The sequence below is a fragment of the Osmia lignaria genome, unplaced genomic scaffold (assembly GCF_051020975.1).
Source record: "Osmia lignaria lignaria isolate PbOS001 unplaced genomic scaffold, iyOsmLign1 scaffold0005, whole genome shotgun sequence".
Classification (NCBI taxonomy): domain Eukaryota; kingdom Metazoa; phylum Arthropoda; class Insecta; order Hymenoptera; family Megachilidae; genus Osmia; species Osmia lignaria.
The window spans coordinates 9,269,716-9,283,810 of NW_027478162.1; positions in this window are offsets into that span (position 1 = coordinate 9,269,716).

Sequence of the window (14,095 nt, forward strand, 5' to 3'; positions counted from 1 at the left end):
ATACAGAAACACCGTGGCCCCTCTCTTTGAGATAACTCTGCACTATTGCGAGCTGTAAATGCCACTTCCAGCTTAGCTGTGCAGAAGAAGAACAACAAGAAGAAGACATATCTCGAAATATGTCCTTCAGGCCCCTTCCCTTGAGATATATCTGCAAATATCTCGGAAACGAAGCGAGCTATGGCAAAATGTTAAGAGACCTTTTTTGTAGAGAATTATGTTTCCTACAATTTATGTTCTATGATATTTTTTGATCAGAAGCGTAGTTTTCGAGATATATCGAGATATTTAAAAGTTCCAAAGCCGCACCAACATAATAGAGATACAGAAACACCGTGGCCCCTTTCTTTGAGATAACTCTGCACTATTGCGAGCTGTAAATGCCACTTCCAGCTTAGCTGTGCAGAAGAAGAACAACAAGAAGAAGAAATATCTCGAAATATGTCCGTCAGGCCCCTTCCCTTGAGATATATCTGCAAATATCTCGGAAACGAAGCGAGTTATGGCAAAATGTTAAGAGACCTTTTTTGTAGAGAATTATGTTTCCTACAATTTATGTTCTATGATATTTTTTGATCAGAAGCGTAGTTTTCGAGATATATCGAGATATTTAAAAGTTCCGAAGCCGCACCAACATAATAGAGATACAGAAACACCGTGGCCCCTTTCGTTGAGATAACTCTGCACTAGTGCGAGCCGCAAATGCCACTTCCAGCTTAGCTGTGCAGAAGAAGAACAACAAGAAGAAGAAATATCTCGAAATATGTCCGTCAGGCCCCTTCCCTTGAGATAAATCTGCAAATATCTCGGAAACGAAGCGAGCTATGGCAAAATGTTAAGAGACGTTTTTTGTAGAGAATTATGTTTCCTACAATTTATGTTCTATGATATTTTTTGATCAGATGCGTAGTTCTCGAGATATATCAAGATATTTAAAAGTTCCGAAGCCGCACCAACATAATAGAGATACAGAAACACCGTGGCCCCTCTCTTTGAGATAACTCTGCACTATTGCGAGCTGGAAATGCCACTTCCAGTTTAGCTGTGCAGAAGAAGAACAACAAGAAGAAGAAATATCTCGAAATATGTCCGTCAGGCCAGTTCCTTTGAGCTGAATCTGCAAATATCTCGGAAACGAAGCGAGCTATGGCAAAATGTTAAGAGAGGTTTTTTATAGAGAATTATGTTTCCTACAATTTATGTTCTATGATATTTTTTGATCAGAAGCGTAGTTTTCGAGATATATCGAGATATTTAAAAGTTCCGAAGCCGCACCAACATAATAGGGATACAGAAACACCGTGGCCCCTTTCTTTGAGATAACTCTGCAGTATTGCGAGCTGTAAATGCCACTTCCAGCTTAGCTGTGCAGAAGAAGAACAACAAGAGGAAGAAATATCTCGAAATATGTCCGTCAGGCCCCTTCCCTTGAGATAAATCTGCAAATATCTCGGAAACGAAGAGAGCTATGGGAAAATGTTAAGAGACCTTTTTTGTAGAGAATTAAGTTTCCTACTTTTTATGTTCTGTGATATTTTTTGATCTGATGCGTAGTTCTCGAGATATATCAAGATATTTAAAAGTTCCGAAGCCGCACCAACATAATAGAGATACAGAAACACCGTGGCCCCTTTCTTTGAGATAACTCTGCACTATTGCGAGCTGTAAATGCCACTTCCAGCTTAGCTGTGCAGAAGAAGAACAACAAGAAGAAGAAATATCTCGAAATATGTCCGTCAGGCCCCTTCCCTTGAGATATATCTGCAAATATCTCGGAAAGGAAGCGAGCTATGGCAAAATGTTCAGAGACCTTTTTTGTAGAGAATTATGTTTCCTACAATTTATGTTCTATGATATTTTTTGATCAGAAGCGTAGTTTTCGAGATATATCGAGATATTTAAAAGTTCCGAAGCCGCACCAACATAATAGAGATACAGAAACACCGTGGCCCCTCTCTTTGAGATAACTCTGCACTATTGCGAGCTGGAAATGCCACTTCCAGTTTAGCTGTGCAGAAGAAGAACAACAAGAAGAAGAAATATCTCGAAATATGTCCGTCAGGCCCCTTCCCTTGAGATAAATCTGCAAATATCTCGGAAACGAAGCGAGCTATGGCAAAATGTTAGGAGACCTTTTTTGTAGGGAATTAAGTTTCCTACTTTTTATGTTCTACGATATTTTTTGATCAGATGCGTAGTTCTCGAGATATATCAAGATATTTAAAAGTTCCGAAGCCGCACCAACATAATAGAGATACAGAAACACCGTGGCCCCTCTCTTTGAGATAACTCTGCACTATTGCGAGCTGTAAATGCCACTTCCAGCTTAGCTGTGCAGAAGAAGAACAACAAGAAGAAGACATATCTCGAAATATGTCCTTCAGGCCCCTTCCCTTGAGATATATCTGCAAATATCTCGGAAACGAAGCGAGCTATGGCAAAATGTTAAGAGACCTTTTTTGTAGAGAATTATGTTTCCTACAATTTATGTTCTATGATATTTTTTGATCAGAAGCGTAGTTTTCGAGATATATCGAGATATTTAAAAGTTCCAAAGCCGCACCAACATAATAGAGATACAGAAACACCGTGGCCCCTTTCTTTGAGATAACTCTGCACTATTGCGAGCTGTAAATGCCACTTCCAGCTTAGCTGTGCAGAAGAAGAACAACAAGAAGAAGAAATATCTCGAAATATGTCCGTCAGGCCCCTTCCCTTGAGATATATCTGCAAATATCTCGGAAACGAAGCGAGTTATGGCAAAATGTTAAGAGACCTTTTTTGTAGAGAATTATGTTTCCTACAATTTATGTTCTATGATATTTTTTGATCAGAAGCGTAGTTTTCGAGATATATCGAGATATTTAAAAGTTCCGAAGCCGCACCAACATAATAGAGATACAGAAACACCGTGGCCCCTTTCGTTGAGATAACTCTGCACTAGTGCGAGCCGCAAATGCCACTTCCAGCTTAGCTGTGCAGAAGAAGAACAACAAGAAGAAGAAATATCTCGAAATATGTCCGTCAGGCCCCTTCCCTTGAGATAAATCTGCAAATATCTCGGAAACGAAGCGAGCTATGGCAAAATGTTAAGAGACGTTTTTTGTAGAGAATTATGTTTCCTACAATTTATGTTCTATGATATTTTTTGATCAGATGCGTAGTTCTCGAGATATATCAAGATATTTAAAAGTTCCGAAGCCGCACCAACATAATAGAGATACAGAAACACCGTGGCCCCTCTCTTTGAGATAACTCTGCACTATTGCGAGCTGGAAATGCCACTTCCAGTTTAGCTGTGCAGAAGAAGAACAACAAGAAGAAGAAATATCTCGAAATATGTCCGTCAGGCCAGTTCCTTTGAGCTGAATCTGCAAATATCTCGGAAACGAAGCGAGCTATGGCAAAATGTTAAGAGAGGTTTTTTATAGAGAATTATGTTTCCTACAATTTATGTTCTATGATATTTTTTGATCAGAAGCGTAGTTTTCGAGATATATCGAGATATTTAAAAGTTCCGAAGCCGCACCAACATAATAGGGATACAGAAACACCGTGGCCCCTTTCTTTGAGATAACTCTGCAGTATTGCGAGCTATAAATGCCACTTCCAGCTTAGCTGTGCAGAAGAAGAACAACAAGAGGAAGAAATATCTCGAAATATGTCCGTCAGGCCCCTTCCCTTGAGATAAATCTGCAAATATCTCGGAAACGAAGAGAGCTATGGGAAAATGTTAAGAGACCTTTTTTGTAGAGAATTAAGTTTCCTACTTTTTATGTTCTGTGATATTTTTTGATCTGATGCGTAGTTCTCGAGATATATCAAGATATTTAAAAGTTCCGAAGCCGCACCAACATAATAGAGATACAGAAACACCGTGGCCCCTTTCTTTGAGATAACTCTGCACTATTGCGAGCTGTAAATGCCACTTCCAGCTTAGCTGTGCAGAAGAAGAACAACAAGAAGAAGAAATATCTCGAAATATGTCCGTCAGGCCCCTTCCCTTGAGATATATCTGCAAATATCTCGGAAAGGAAGCGAGCTATGGCAAAATGTTAAGAGACCTTTTTTGTAGAGAATTATGTTTCCTACAATTTATGTTCTATGATATTTTTTGATCAGAAGCGTAGTTTTCGAGATATATCGAGATATTTAAAAGTTCCGAAGCCGCACCAACATAATAGAGATACAGAAACACCGTGGCCCCTCTCTTTGAGATAACTCTGCACTATTGCGAGCTGTAAATGCCACTTCCAGCTTAGCTGTGCAGAATAAGAACAACAAGAAGAAGACATATCTCGAAATATGTCCGTCAGGCCCCTTCCCTTGAGATATATCTGCAAATATCTCGGAAACGAAGCGAGCTATGGCAAAATGTTAAGAGACCTTTTTTGTAGAGAATTATGTTTCCTACAATTTATGTTCTATGATATTTTTTGATCAGAAGCGTAGTTTTCGAGATATATCGAGATATTTAAAAGTTCCAAAGCCGCACCAACATAATAGAGATACAGAAACCACGTGGCCCCTTTCTTTGAGATAACTCTGCACTATTGCGAGCTGTAAATGCCACTTCCAGCTTAGCTGTGCAGAAGAAGAACAACAAGAAGAAGAAATATCTCGAAATATGTCCGTCAGGCCCCTTCCCTTGAGATATATCTGCAAATATCTCGGAAACGAAGCGAGCTATGGCAAAATGTTAAGAGACCTTTTTTGTAGAGAATTATGTTTCCTACAATTTATGTTCTATGATATTTTTTGATCAGAAGCGTAGTTTTCGAGATATATCGAGATATTTAAAAGTTCCGAAGCCGCACCAACATAATAGAGATACAGAAACACCGTGGCCCCTTTCGTTGAGATAACTCTGCACTAGTGCGAGCCGCAAATGCCACTTCCAGCTTAGCTGTGCAGAAGAAGAACAACAAGAAGAAGAAATATCTCGAAATATGTCCGTCAGGCCCCTTCCCTTGAGATAAATCTGCAAATATCTCGGAAACGAAGCGAGCTATGGCAAAATGTTAAGAGACGTTTTTTGTAGAGAATTATGTTTCCTACAATTTATGTTCTATGATATTTTTTGATCAGATGCGTAGTTCTCGAGATATATCAAGATATTTAAAAGTTCCGAAGCCGCACCAACATAATAGAGATACAGAAACACCGTGGCCCCTCTCTTTGAGATAACTCTGCACTATTGCGAGCTGGAAATGCCACTTCCAGTTTAGCTGTGCAGAAGAAGAACAACAAGAAGAAGAAATATCTCGAAATATGTCCGTCAGGCCAGTTCCTTTGAGCTGAATCTGCAAATATCTCGGAAACGAAGCGAGCTATGGCAAAATGTTAAGAGAGGTTTTTTATAGAGAATTATGTTTCCTACAATTTATGTTCTATGATATTTTTTGATCAGAAGCGTAGTTTTCGAGATATATCGAGATATTTAAAAGTTCCGAAGCCGCACCAACATAATAGGGATACAGAAACACCGTGGCCCCTTTCTTTGAGATAGCTCTGCAGTATTGCGAGCTGTAAATGCCACTTCCAGCTTAGCTGTGCAGAAGAAGAACAACAAGAGGAAGAAATATCTCGAAATATGTCCGTCAGGCCCCTTCCCTTGAGATAAATCTGCAAATATCTCGGAAACGAAGAGAGCTATGGGAAAATGTTAAGAGACCTTTTTTGTAGAGAATTAAGTTTCCTACTTTTTATGTTCTGTGATATTTTTTGATCTGATGCGTAGTTCTCGAGATATATCAAGATATTTAAAAGTTCCGAAGCCGCACCAACATAATAGAGATACAGAAACACCGTGGCCCCTTTCTTTGAGATAACTCTGCACTATTGCGAGCTGTAAATGCCTCTTCCAGCTTAGCTGTGCAGAAGAAGAACAACAAGAAGAAGAAATATCTCGAAATATGTCCGTCAGGCCCCTTCCCTTGAGATATATCTGCAAATATCTCGGAAACGAAGCGAGCTATGGCAAAATGTTAAGAGACCTTTTTTGTAGAGAATTATGTTTCCTACAATTTATGTTCTATGATATTTTTTGATCAGAAGCGTAGTTTTCGAGATATATCGAGATATTTAAAAGTTCCGAAGCCGCACCAACAAAATAGAGATACAGAAACATCGTGGCCCCTCTCTTTGAGATAACTCTGCACTACTGCGAGCTGGAAATGCCACTTCCAGTTTAGCTGTGCAGAAGATGAACAACAAGAAGAAGAAATATCTCGAAATATGTCCGTTAGGCCCCTTCCCTTGAGATAAATCTGCAAATATCTCGGAAACGAAGCGAGCTATGGCAAAATGTTAAGAGACCTCTTTTGTAGAGAATTAAGCTTCCTACTTTTTATGTTCTATGATATTTTTTGATCAGATGCGTAGTTCTCGAGATATATCAAGATATTAAAAAGTTCCGAAGCCGCACCAACATAATAGAGATACAGAAACACCGTGGCCCCTTTCTTTGAGATAACTCTGCACTATTGCGCGCTGTAAATGCCACTTCCAGCTTAGCTGTGCAGAAGAAGAACAACAAGAAGAAGAAATATCTCGAAATATGTCCGTCAGGCCCCTTCCCTTGAGATATATCTGCAAATATCTCGGAAACGAAGCGAGCTATGACAAAATGTTAAGAGACCTTTTTTGTAGAGAATTATGTTTCCTACAATTTATGTTCTATGATATTTTTTGATCAGAAGCGTAGTTTTCGAGATATATCGAGATATTTAAAAGTTCCGAAGCCGCACCAACATAATAGAGATACAGAAACACCGTGGCCCCTTCCTTTGAGATAACTCTGCACTAGTGCGAGCCGCAAATGCCACTTCCAGCTTAGCTGTGCAGAAGAAGAACAACAAGAAGAAGAAATATCTCGAAATATGTCCGTCAGGCCCCTTCTCTTGAGATAAATCTGCAAATATCTCGGAAACGAAGCGAGCTATGGCAAAATGTTAGGAGACCTTTTGAGTAGAGAATTAAGTTTCCTACTTTTTGTGTTCTATGATATTTTTTGATCAGATGCGTAGTTCTCGAGATATATCAAGATATTTAAAAGTTCCGAAGCCGCACCAACATAATAGAGATACAGAAACACCGTGGCCCCTTTCTTTCAGATAACTCTGCACTATTGCGAGCTGTAAATGCCACTTCCAGCTTAGCTGTGCAGAAGAAGAACAACAAGAAGTAGAAATATCTCGAAATATGTCCGTCAGGCCCCTTCCCTTGAGATATATCTGCAAATATCTCGGAAACGAAGCGAGCTATGGCGAAATGTTAAGAGACCTTTTTTGTAGAGAATTATGTTTCCTACAATTTATGTTCTATGATATTTTTTGATCAGAAGCGTAGTTTTCGAGATATATCGAGATATTTAAAAGTTCCGAAGCCGCACCAACATAATAGAGATACAGACACACCGTGGCCCCTTTCTTTGAGATAACTCTGCACTATTGCGAGCTGCAAATGCCACTTCCAGCTTAGCTGTGCAGAAGAAGAACAACAAGAAGAAGAAATATCTGGAAATATGTCCGTCAGGCCCCTTCCCTTGAGATAAATCTGCAAATATCTCGGAAACGAAGCGAGCTATGGCGAAATGTTGAGAGACCTTTTTTGTAGAGAATTAAGTTTCCTACGTTTTATGCTCTATGATATTTTTTGATCAGATGCGTAGTTCTCGAGATATATCAAGATATTTAAAAGTTCCGAAGCCGCACCAACATAATAGAGATACAGAAACACCGTGGCCCCTTTCTTTGAGATAACTCTGCACTATTGCGAGCTGCAAATGCCACTTCCAGCTTAGCTGTGCAGAAGAAGAACATCAAGAAGAAGAAATATCTCGAAATATGTCCGTCAGGCCCCTTCCCTTGAGATAAATCTGCAAATATCTCGGAAACGAAGAGAGCTATGGCAAAATGTTAAGAGACCTTTTTTGTAGAGAATTAAGTTTCCTACTTTTTATGTTCTATAATATTTTTTGATCAGATGCGTAGTTCTCGAGATATATCAAGATATTTAAAAGTTCCGAAGCCGCACCAACATAATAGAGATACAGAAACACCGTGGCCCCTTTCTTTGAGATAACTCTGCACTATTGCGAGCTGTAAATGCCACTTCCAGCTTAGCTGTGCAGAAGAAGAACAACAAGAAGAAGAAATATCTCGAAATATGTCCGTCAGGCCCCTTCCCTTGAGATATATCTGCAAATATCTCGGAAACGAAGCGAGCTATGGCAAAATGTTAAGAGACCTTTTTTGTAGAGAATTATGTTTCCTACAATTTATGTTCTATGATATTTTTTGATCAGAAGCGTAGTTTTCGAGATATATCGAGATATTTAAAAGTTCCGAAGCCGCACCAACATAATAGAGATACAGAAACACCGTGGCCCCTTTCTTTGAGATAACTCTGCACTATTGCGAGCTGCAAATGCCACTTCCAGCTTAGCTGTGCAGAAGAAGAACATCAAGAAGAAGAAATATCTCGAAATATGTCCGTCAGGCCCCTTCCCTTGAGATAAATCTGCAAATATCTCGGAAACGAAGAGAGCTATGGCAAAATGTTAAGAGACCACTTTTGTAGAGAATTAAGCTTCCTACTTTTTATGTTCTATGATATTTTTTGATCAGATGCGTAGTTCTCGAGATATATCAAGATATTTAAAAGTTCCGAAGCCGCACCAAGATAATAGAGATACAGAAACACCGTGGCCCCTTTCTTTGAGATAACTCTGCACTATTGCGCGCTGTAAATGCCACTTCCAGCTTAGCTGTGCAGAAGAAGAACAACAAGAAGAAGAAATATCTCGAAATATGTCCGTCAGGCCCCTTCCCTTGAGATATATCTGCAAATATCTCGGAAACGAAGCGAGCTATGACAAAATGTTAAGAGACCTTTTTTGTAGAGAATTATGTTTCCTACAATTTATGTTCTATGATATTTTTTGATCAGAAGCGTAGTTTTCGAGATATATCGAGATATTTAAAAGTTCCGAAGCCGCACCAACATAATAGAGATACAGAAACACCGTGGCCCCTTCCTTTGAGATAACTCTGCACTAGTGCGAGCCGCAAATGCCACTTCCAGCTTAGCTGTGCAGAAGAAGAACAACAAGAAGAAGAAATATCTCGAAATATGTCCGTCAGGCCCCTTCTCTTGAGATAAATCTGCAAATATCTCGGAAACTAAGCGAGCTATGGCAAAATGTTAAGAGACCTTTTGAGTAGAGAATTAAGTTTCCTACCTTTTGTGTTCTATGATATTTTTTGATCAGATGCGTAGTTCTCGAGATATATCAAGATATTTAAAAGTTCCGAAGCCGCACCAACATAATAGAGATACAGAAACACCGTGGCCCCTTTCTTTCAGATAACTCTGCACTATTGCGAGCTGTAAATGCCACTTCCAGCTTAGCTGTGCAGAAGAAGAACAACAAGAAGTAGAAATATCTCGAAATATGTCCGTCAGGCCCCTTCCCTTGAGATATATCTGCAAATATCTCGGAAACGAAGCGAGCTATGGCGAAATGTTAAGAGACCTTTTTTGTAGAGAATTATGTTTCCTACAATTTATGTTCTATGATATTTTTTGATCAGAAGCGTAGTTTTCGAGATATATCGAGATATTTAAAAGTTCCGAAGCCGCACCAACATAATAGAGATACAGAAACACCGTGGCCCCTTTCTTTGAGATAACTCTGCACTATTGCGAGCTGCAAATGCCACTTCCAGCTTAGCTGTGCAGAAGAAGAACAACAAGAAGAAGAAATATCTGGAAATATGTCCGTCAGGCCCCTTCCCTTGAGATAAATCTGCAAATATCTCGGAAACGAAGCGAGCTATGGCGAAATGTTAAGAGACCTTTTTTGTAGAGAATTAAGTTTCCTACTTTTTATGTTCTATGATATTTTTTGATCAGATGCGTAGTTCTCGAGATATATCAAGATATTTAAAAGTTCCGAAGCCGCACCAACATAATAGAGATACAGAAACACCGTGGCCCCTTTCTTTGAGATAACTCTGCTCTATTGCGAGCTGCAAATGCCACTTCCAGCTTAGCTGTGCAGAGGAAGAACAACAAGAAGAAGAAATATCTCGAAATATGTCCGTCAGGCCAGTTCCTTTGAGCTGAATCTGCAAATATCTCGGAAACGAAGCGAGCTATGGCAAAATATTAAGAGACGTTTTTTATAGAGAATTATGTTTCCTACAATTTATGTTCTATGATATTTTTTGATCAGAAGCGTAGTTTTCGAGATATATCGAGATATTTAAAAGTTCCGAAGCCGCACCAACATAATAGGGATACAGAAACACCGTGGCCCCTTTCTTTGAGATAACTCTGCACTAGTGCGAGCCGCAAATGCCACTTCCAGCTTAGCTGTGCAGAAGAAGAACAACAAGAAGAAGAAATATCTCGAAATATGTCGGTCAGGCCCCTTCCCTTGAGATATATCTGCAAATATCTCGGAAACGAAGCGAGCTATGGCAAAATGTTAAGAGACCTTTTTTGTAGAGAATTATGCTTCCGACAATTTATGTTCTATGATATTTTTTGATCAGAAGCGTAGTTTTCGAGATACATCGAGATATTTAAAAGTTCCGAAGCCGCACCAACATAATAGAGATACAGAAACACCGTGGCCCCTTTCTTTGAGATAACTCTGCACTAGTGCGAGCCGCAAATGCCAGTTCCAGCTTAGCTGTGCAGAAGAAGAACAACAAGAAGAAGAAATATCTCGAAATATGTCCGTCAGGCCCCTTCCCTTGAGATAAATCTGCAAATATCTCGGAAACGAAGCGAGCTATGGCAAAATGTTAAGAGACCTTTTTTGTAGAGAATTAAGTTTCCTACTTTTTATGTTCTATGATATTTTTTGATCAGATGCGTAGTTCTCGAGATATATCAAGATATTTAAAAGTTCCGAAGCCGCACCAACATAATAGAGATACAGAAACACCGTGGCCCCTTTCTTTGAGATAACTCTGCACTATTGCGAGCTGCAAATGCCACTTCCAGCTTAGCTGTGCAGAGGAAGAACAACAAGAAGAAGAAATATCTCGAAATATGTCCGTCAGGCCAGTTCCTTTGAGCTGAATCTGCAAATATCTCGGAAACGAAGCGAGCTATGGCAAAATGTTAAGAGACGTTTTTTGTAGAGAATTATGTTTCCTACAATTTATGGTCTATGATATTTTTTGATCAGAAGCGTAGTTTTCGAGATATATCGAGGTATTTAAAAGTTCCGAAGCCTCACCAACATAATAGGGATACAGAAACACCGTGGCCCCTTTCTTTGAGATAACTCTGCACTAGTGCGAGCCGCAAATGCCACTTCCAGCTTAGCTGTGCAGAATAAGAACAACAAGAAGAAGAAATATCTCGAAATATGTCCGTCAGGCCCCTTCCCTTGAGATAAATCTGCAAATATCTCGGAAACGAAGCGAGCTATGGCAAAATGTTAAGAGACCTTTTTTGTAGAGAATTAAGTTTCCTACTTTTTATGTTCTATGATATTTTTTGATCAGATGCGTAGTTCTCGAGATATATCAAGATATTTAAAAGTTCCGAAGCCGCACCAACATAATAGAGATACAGAAACACCGTGGCCCCTTTCTTTGAGATAACTCTGCACTATTGCGAGCTGCAAATGCCACTTCCAGCTTAGCTGTGCAGAGGAAGAACAACAAGAAGAAGAAATATCTCGAAATATGTCCGTCAGTCCAGTTCCTTTGAGCTGAATCTGCAAATATCTCGGAAACGAAGCGAGCTATGGCAAAATGTTAAGAGACGTTTTTTGTAGAGAATTAAGTTTCCTACTTTTTATGTTCTATGATATTTTTTGGTCAGATGCGTAGTTCTCGAGATATATCAAGATATTTAAAAGTTCCGAAGCCGCACCAACATAATAGAGATACAGAAACACCGTGGCCCCTTTCTTTGAGCTAACTCTGCACTAGTGCGAGCCGCAAATGCCACTTCCAGCTTAGCTGTGCAGAAGAAGAACAACAAGAAGAAGAAATATCTCGAAATATGTCCGTCAGGCCCCTTCCCTTGAGATAAATCTGCAAATATCTCGGAAACGAAGCGAGCTATGGCGAAATGTTAAGAGACCTTTTTTGTAGAGAATTAAGTTTCCTACTTTTTATGTTCTATGATATTTTTTGATCAGATGCGTAGTTCTCGAGATATATCAAGATATTTAAAAGTTCCGAAGCCGCACCAACATAATAGAGATACAGAAACACCGTGGCCCCTTTCTTTGAGATAACTCTGCACTATTGCGAGCTGCAAATGCCACTTCCAGCTTAGCTGTGCAGAGGAAGAACAACAAGAAGAAGAAATATCTCGAAATATGTCCGTCAGGCCAGTTCCTTTGAGCTGAATCTGCAAATATCTCGGAAACGAAGCGAGCTATGGCAAAATGTTAAGAGACGTTTTTTATAGAGAATTATGTTTCCTACAATTTATGGTCTATGATATTTTTTGATCAGAAGCGTAGTTTTCGAGATATATCGAGATATTTAAAAGTTCCGAAGCCGCACCAACATAATAGGGATACAGAAACACCGTGGCCCCTTTCTTTGAGATAACTCTGCACTAGTGCGAGCCGCAAATGCCACTTCCAGCTTAGCTGTGCAGAAGAAGAACAACAAGAAGAAGAAATATCTCGAAATATGTCGGTCAGGCCCCTTCCCTTGAGATATATCTGCAAATATCTCGGAAACGAAGCGAGCTATGGCAAAATGTTAAGAGACCTTTTTTGTAGAGAATTATGCTTCCTACAATTTATGTTCTATGATATTTTTTGATCAGAAGCGTAGTTTTCGAGATACATCGAGATATTTAAAAGTTCCGAAGCCGCACCAACATAATAGAGATACAGAAACACCGTGGCCCCTTTCTTTGAGATAACTCTGCACTAGTGCGAGCCGCAAATGCCAGTTCCAGCTTAGCTGTGCAGAAGAAGAACAACAAGAAGAAGAAATATCTCGAAATATGTCCGTCAGGCCCCTTCCCTTGAGATAAATCTGCAAATATCTCGGAAACGAAGCGAGCTATGGCGAAATGTTAAGAGACCTTTTTTGTAGAGAATTAAGTTTCCTACTTTTTATGTTCTATGATATTTTTTGATCAGATGCGTAGTGCTCGAGATATATTAAGATATTTAAAAGTTCCGAAGCCGCACCAACATAATAGAGATACAGAAACACCGTGGCCCCTTTCTTTGAGATAACTCTGCACTATTGCGAGCTGTAAATGCCACTTCCAGCTTAGCTGTGCAGAAGAAGAACAACAAGAAGAAGAAATATCTCGAAATATGTCCGTCAGGCCCCTTCCCTTGAGATATATCTGCAAATATCTCGGAAACGAAGCGAGCTATGGCAAAATGTTAAGAGACCTTTTTTGTAGAGAATTAAGTTTCCTACTTTTTATGTTCTATGATATTTTTTGATCAGATGCGTAGTTCTCGAGATATATCAAGATATTTAAAAGTTCCGAAGCCGCACCAACATAATAGAGATACAGAAACACCGTGGCCCCTTTCTTTGAGATAACTCTGCACTATTGCGAGCTGCAAATGCCACTTCCAGCTTAGCTGTGCAGAGGAAGAACAACAAGAAGAAGAAATATCTCGAAATATGTCCGTCAGGCCAGTTCCTTTGAGCTGAATCTGCAAATATCTCGGAAACGAAGCGAGCTATGGCAAAATGTTAAGAGACGTTTTTTGTAGAGAATTATGTTTCCTACAATTTATGTTCTATGATATTTTTTGATCAGAAGCGTAGTTTTCGAGATATATCGAGGTATTTAAAAGTTCCGAAGCCGCACCAACATAATAGGGATACAGAAACACCGTGGCCCCTTTCTTTGAGATAACTCTGCACTAGTGCGAGCCGCAAATGCCACTTCCAGCTTAGCTGTGCAGAAGAAGAACAACAAGAAGAAGAAATATCTCGAAATATGTCCGTCAGGCCCCTTCCCTTCAGATAAATCTGCAAATATCTCGGAAACGAAGCGAGCTATGGCGAAATGTTAAGAGACCTTTTTTGTAGAGAATTAAGTTTCCTACTTTTCATGTTCTATGATATTT